At 39.3% G+C, this 7206-nt stretch overlaps 1 pseudogene; it reads left to right on the top strand.

Annotated features, from left to right (window-relative positions):
• The first annotated feature begins 934 nt into the window (after positions 1–934).
• LOC140359259 (large ribosomal subunit protein eL38 pseudogene) lies at positions 935–5987 on the top strand (annotated as a pseudogene).
• The last annotated feature ends 1219 nt before the right edge of the window (positions 5988–7206 follow it).

Below are 7206 nucleotides of genomic sequence, written 5' to 3'. Positions count from 1 at the left end.
ACTTTTATTAAAATAATTTTGAAAAAACTATTTAATTCATCCATCCATCCATTTTCTACCGCTAAAATATTTTATTAAAACAGTTTTAAAACACAATTTATTAAATTGATTTGTAAAAACATAAATTTGTTCATTAGAAATACTTCGAGGGAAAATCTTTTGTATTGGTGACAACAAAACAATCTTGAAAAACGTGTTTTGAAAAAGGAAAAAAAAAACAACTGCACATTATTTGGGTTCTTTTCCAGGCTGTGGACCATGATACAATAACCAGATCAACAATGAGTAGTAACATTTAAAAAAAGCATAAATACAGACACGTATATGTATAATTATAATGCATAAAGGTAAATAAGACATATATAGTATAGATGGTGTACCACGTCCATGGCTCTAAAGAATACAGTAGACATGATTAGTTTGACCCGGGGCTGCCCTCGCTGATGCCTCGACTCAACACTCAATGACTTAGCTCCTGTACTCTCTAATTGACTCATGACCTAGGGTCAACTGTCCCTTGAGTCACAATCCAAATGAGCAGAGATCGAGATGTTCCTTCAAGGATTTACGGAGAAACGTCTTATTGAACAAGCCTATGTCAGCCAGTTTACCTTGCCAAATCCAGAACAAATATTGTATTTAAAAGTTGGTACAGCACACATTCCAAAAGTGCCATGCTTAGATTGGCCAAATAGAGGGTGTTACCTCACTAACTGTTTAATATGTTGATGATACTCATGTGTGGATTTGCCTCTAAGTCCTCAAGGCTTTGCCAGTGCTTGGTTTGACTTAAATCAACCCTTCTCCTGTTGTTGCAAGGGATTCTGTGTGAAGCCGGCTCAGATAGGCTACGGTTACCGCTGATCCCACTAGTGTTGGGAAAGCATTCAAAGCATCTGGCCTTGTCCCTTTGGATCACTATTACTCATGGAGTATGATCCTCAGCAGCTCCATAAAGAACATCCAGTCAAACACCCAGAGCGCACCAAAGGAGACGGCGACCGCAGGAGTCAGAGGAGGACACGAGGATGGAAGCATCGAGAAAAAAGGGCAGCAAAAAATGGGTAGTGGGAAAAACAAACCCCAGAAGAAAGATTGCGGAGGTCAACCCTGACAGATTCAATCTCTTGGCAATGTGTTTATTTAGTTTCTGCTCATTCTCAGTCAACACTTGGCAGACAAATGTACTTCTGTGCTGAATGAATCTCAGTGAGGTGACAAGAGATGGTTTCATTAAAATGAGAGATTAGACACAAGCGGCAGATAGTGTCCAAAAGCAATAGAGATGTTCCTTTACTTTAGCATACGTTTCATACATTTTAATTTCTAACTGCAACCGTTCAAATAGCAATTTCAATTCAAATCCAAATCAATTAGAATAATCACTAGACAACGATGCACAATAGTTCAAGATGTTGCACCCAGTACTTTCATATTCAGCAGAGTGAGGACACTGGAGGTACAGGGCTTTTAAAGCAGATATTGTGCTTTTTTAATCTCAAATAAAATAAAAACATTCAAAACAAATTTAGATAATTCAAATACATTTTGTCCATTGTAAACTGCAACATGGATCTAAAACTGCTTGATAATAGAAATCTGACTTCCTTTTCAAAACTCTTCTTATTTAACTGTAAACCTGTATAATTATGTGTGAACATTTAAAAGTGTCTGTTTACACCAGATACTTCAGAGCTGCTCCTGCAACACAAGTCTGTGCATCGTCTTTTTATACACTTCCACTCTGCATGTGAGTATCTAAAGAGTAGATGTTGGCTGGATGAAGGAGGTTCAACTATACAAAGGTTAACGACAGGCTCGGGTCATGCAAAGCTTCAGCTGTCACATGCCAGGCCGTCTCCTTTCTTAAGCTGTTCTTGTAAAATTGACGTTTGACCTTGTGAAGTGTATTTTATTACTTTACTTTGCCAACAATCCATCATGAGTCTTTCCCTGAGGTCCTGATGCAATGTATGTTGTTTACGTGACTGTAATGTTTTTAGATAACTTATTTTGAAAGGACATCAGCAGTTTATTTTGACACTACGTTCCCCTTTCCTGTGTTTTCTGATGAAAAGCCTAATTGTAGCTATCCAGAGTGTAATAGTTGGACCCATGTATCAGAGGCAGAGCCAGACGTTCTAAACAATCTGGCTAATAAGCTAATGCATAATAAGCTAATAGCTAATAAGCTATGGCTAATAAGGCTTAGCCCTAAAAGGTGATGAGCAAATTACCAAATTCCCCCTCAGAAATATATTCATAAGACAGGGGGTAGGTGAAAACAGGACTATTCAGAGCACTCGAGCCTCAGTTGCAGGAAAACACAATTCAAACATGAAAGAAACATGCTACAAAAAATGCTCAAATTTTTATTTTTCATAATATGTTCCCAAGTTGCAGGACCAGACCAACATCACATGATCTCTCTGGGTGGAGTCTGCATGTTACCGTGGGTTCTCTCCGGGTTCTCTCCGGGTTCTTCCTCCCACCGTCCAAACACAAGCATGTGTTAGGCAACATTGGCAACTCTAAATTGGCCCTAGTGAATGAATGTGAGAGTGAACTGTCTGTAATGTCCATGTCTCTGAGTTAACTCCATGACAAGCTGGCCCCTGCCCTAAGGCCCAAAGTCACTGGGATAGGCTCCAGACGCCCGCGACCCCGAAAGGGAACAAGCGGTAGAAAATGAATGAATTCATGTTCCCAAGTTTAATATTTTAAGATCCAAACCACAGCCATAGAAATAGATTTGACTCTTTTGACAAACACATTACTTGGGCACACTTCGTACTCTGTGTAATTGGTTGTACTCAGTCATTATGTCACTTTTTGCACGTTTTAATTAAGTTGTACTGTAAGATATGCATCAAATCTATTCTTTAAAGTAAATAAGCCACCATTTTCAACAGTTTTGAGGTTGGGAGAACTTTATTAAAACTCCCTTAATGCTAATAAACATACCCCATCTTGGATATATATTTACCCTAGGCTGAAAGTAGACAGCTTTTTAATAAAATCTGCGTTTTCTTAACCTGCCCGCCCTGCCCTCCGGAGAACATGAGCTCTCTCTGTAGTAATATTGGGAGTGATATGTGGTGGCCTGAGCCGGGCACACACCTCTGGAGCCTGCTGGATGGGACATGTGGTTAGGTGTGGAGATCCAGCTGCCATTCCCACACAAATCACTGGAATGTTTCTGATATTTGTGAAGACGCCCGGATAGACAGTTAACAGCCACAGGGCAGCTGCATAGTCTGTGGTGTGGACCGCACTGGTAAAGGAGATGTAATGCTGTAATGTTATACAGAGAGTTAGGAAAGGAATGGGTTATGGTGCAAGGTCTCGTGCCAATGGAATGGAAGTCAATTGCGAGATGCATTTTTTTGGGCGACTAATGTGGAGAGTTTAAGACACATTTTCTTCTTCTTTTATTGGTAAAATACAAAACAATACAATTCGAAGACAGAGAGATCATGAAAACAGTATATTGACTGTAGCATCTGCATTGAGTAGGATTTTGAATGTCAGATGGTGTATGTACAGTATGTAACTTTTCTTTTACTATTTTGGTATTTTTCAAAATGAAAGACAAAAAATAAACACAAACAAAAACTCAAGACAAACAAGAAACAGAGACAACAGATTGGGTAAATTTTGAGATAAGATTCTAGAAAAGAAAACAAAACAAAAAAGGGTAACCTAAGAAAAGAAATGTCAATGCACACCAGCTTCTAAACAAAAGTCCCATTTAGTCTGTTTATTTTTTTCCATTTCCAGGTTGAGTCCGTGTGATTTTTTTCCAGTCCGTATGTCAGTTATGATGCCGGTCCAGTCCTTTTCCTTGCTGCCAGATGTATATTCTTTTTAATAAATGTATATGTTATATTTTTAAAAGTTAAAAACACTTCACTGACAGAACAGAACCAGAGAGCAGAATTAGGAATGATTAAAAAAAGAATTATGTCAGTGTAATCCCTCATTCGTGGGTTCAGTTGTTCAGTTGTAGTCATCTGGACTCAGTTTAGAAAAAGCTAGACGTTTCGACTCTCATCCAAGAGTCATTGTCAATAAGCGAATTTAGGCCGGGAACTCAGATATTTATTCTATTCTGTGGTAAGCCCCGCCCGTAACCCCCGATGGGCGGGGCTTACGTCTAGCTTTTTCTAAACTGAGTCCAGATGACTACAACTGAACCTTTTTCTACAATAAAAAAAGAATACACAAAGACATCTACTAACGAAAGAAACCAGTATATTCTACAGGTATCCATCTATATTGTCCATGGCAGGGGTTTTGAGGCCCAGATACATAGTTCTGAAATCGAGTATGTAACTTTTCAGAGTCCGCCACCTGCTTGTCTCAGTTGTATAGCTTTCTCTGTCACTGGTGGTGCAATCCCAGAGTTGGGCCTTTTTAAATATTGAGTCTAAACGTATTTATTTAGACTGGCTTTTAACACTTAGTAATGTAGTGACACTTTATTTTGTACTATTTCATGCTTTTGTATTGCCTTGTTTTTATTGTGAAGCACTTTGATCACCTTGAGTGTTGTAAAAGGCTCTATAAAATAAAGATTGATTGATTACTTTAAACATGTTTGACAGCACCAGACAGAGTTACAGGTCAGATCCGTGGAAGTGGAACACCCGTAAGGCTCTGTGCACAAAAACAGCACATGACTATTTCACTGTTATCAACACAACTTGTTATTAGGATATCTCTATGGGATTTTTGCAGATTTGCTCTAAAATCTATAAATACATTCAGTTGCGAGTGGATGTCATTTTTTCCCGATTGGAAGTTCTGCTCCGACCTGTCCCGTAGCCCTCTGTTAGCCCCACAAACTTAATAATCCCACAAAGTTAATAATTTCCCACAAACATAATAGCAATTTCCTACCGCACATGTAATAATCGAATTTCCCACAAACAAAATCGATATTCAATTTGTGGGGATTTATTACGTTTGTGGTATAAAAACCATGTCCGGAAAATGTAATAACTACGCACAAATGTAATAATAGTAAGTCATTTTGGGCATTCTTTATCTATACACATGAGCTTTTGAGTTGGCCAAAGATTTTTTTTTCCAATTCTTCATTTTTGCATCACTGGGTCATTTTTCAAGATTTGTTCAAGCAGACTTCCTTATCCTGTTTTTGGGACTGTTCTGTTGCTCTAAAATATTAGACTGAGATAAAAAAAAAAAAAAAAAAAAAAAGCGCTGCACACTGTTTTTGACATTGCCATCCCACTCACTTTTAGAACTACTTGGGGTTTAAAACTCCTGCAATGTACTTTGAAAATGGATAATGTACCTTTGGATCATCACAAAGTAGTAACTTGCATTCGGAAAATGGAAAAAATAATGGACTCAATTTAAAAATGGACTTATTTAACAGACTTAAACGGACAAAATTAGTGCTAAAGTTTACACTTTTTTATGCCTTGAGTTTTACTTTCTGTTTTATAATTGCGATTATAAAAATGATTTATAATGAGAAGCAGAGAACGTACTGCAATCTCATTTTCACCTAAAAAAATCCATCCATCTTCGTCCGCTTATCCGTCGGGGGCAACAGTCTAAGCAGGGACTCCCTGACTTCCAACTCCCCAGACACTTCCTCCAGCTCCTCCGAGAGGATCCCGAGACGTTCCCAGGCCAGCCGAGAGACATAGTCCCTCCTGTGTGTCCTGGGTCTTCCCGGTGGGACAAGCCCGAAACACCTCCCCACATCCCTCTCTGATTCAGACTGAATTCGCGGACTTGGCAGCAACAAGCTCCGTAAAACTGAAGAGATCAAAGATTTCCTGCTTACAGTCAGGAGGAAGAACGCCAAGTCGGTGAAGATGAAGCAGAACAAGGACAATGTGAAGTTCAAGGTACGCTGCAGCTTGCACACACTGGTAATCACTGACAAAGAGAAGGCCGAGAAGCACAAGCAGTCACTGCCTCCAGGTCCAGCTGTGAAGGAGCTCAAGTAAAAGACACCTCTGAACGTGAAAGGAAACTATGTAAACAGTTCTTCAGAAACAAGCTTCAATGGGTCTATAGGAAGTATCAGATTGGGTGCTCTTCAGGATAAAAAATTTGAAACTCACATGAAAACATTTTTTTTCAGGACATAGCATTTACATTGGACAAACCAGATGCAATGTTTTAAGTGTATATAGCAGAATATGCTAATTTTCAACACCTGTCCAATTTAGAGTTGCCAATTCTACCTAACACATGCATGTCTTTGGACATGAAATATCTGAGGCACGCCAATTGAATGAAAAGTGCTTTATTAAATGAGTCGAGCCTATGCGTTTCGGGCATCTTCAGGGCAAACAAAGGGAAGAACCATGCCAGCTGTTTGAATAGGCGGCCAAACTGTCACATGATGAGCAAATCAGAGTAAAATACATAAGTCAAGATCAGAAAATGCAGAAAATACCCAAGTAGTCTCACCATGAATTAAAAGACACCGTATTTTGCATGTGCTAATATGTAACGTTTTATTCATATTGACAATCTTGGACAGATCATCAGCAACATTTTGACAGTCAAAGTCTGCTAGCTTTTGGAGAGTAGTTTTAGTTTCTGTCCACCATTACATCATACGTAACAATACCTACTGTGGATATAAATATGTCAGCGGCTTCCTCACTGTTTGAAGTGGTTTGTAGCCCTCATGAGGTGGTTCAGACATCCTCGGAGCACAAAAACAAAAATACTGGATGTTCAAGATACCGCACAGACTATTTTAACCATTGAACTTATTTGTGGTGTTTATTACTCTTGCCACATGAAGAGGCGGTTCGACTTTTATTTGTAACTGGATTGACAAATGGCTTGTTTGGCATCACAGATCACAGAAGGCGGTTGGCGTTTTTACAGGAGCAGGGTGAGGCACGACGTCTGAAACCAGTCTGCAGATAACCAGACATCCACACAGCAAAGATATGTGAAGACGGAATGCTGAGGTTAGAAGCAGCAGCTGGTCGGTCGTTGTAGGGCGAGAGAAGAAAGAAGTGTGACAGAGAAAGACGTCCAATACATGGGTGAATGGCAGCATTTCATTCTGTCTGGTAAGAAAAATGAAGTTTCAGGGTCAGAAGCCAACTACACAGTGCTGTTTGTTTAGGAGTAGCAGCTTTTTCAGTTACTGCTGCGTCCGTATTGCGGTTTTTCTTGAACTGTGGATTATTAAAATTCTTC

This window comes from Eucyclogobius newberryi, unplaced genomic scaffold (genome assembly GCF_026437365.1).
Source record: "Eucyclogobius newberryi isolate DKJ021-1_F unplaced genomic scaffold, fEucNew1.0.hap1 SCAF_14, whole genome shotgun sequence".
NCBI lineage: Eukaryota > Metazoa > Chordata > Actinopteri > Gobiiformes > Gobiidae > Eucyclogobius > Eucyclogobius newberryi.
Note: the sequence above shows the minus strand (reverse complement) of the source record. Positions and strands in the feature narration are given on the sequence as shown.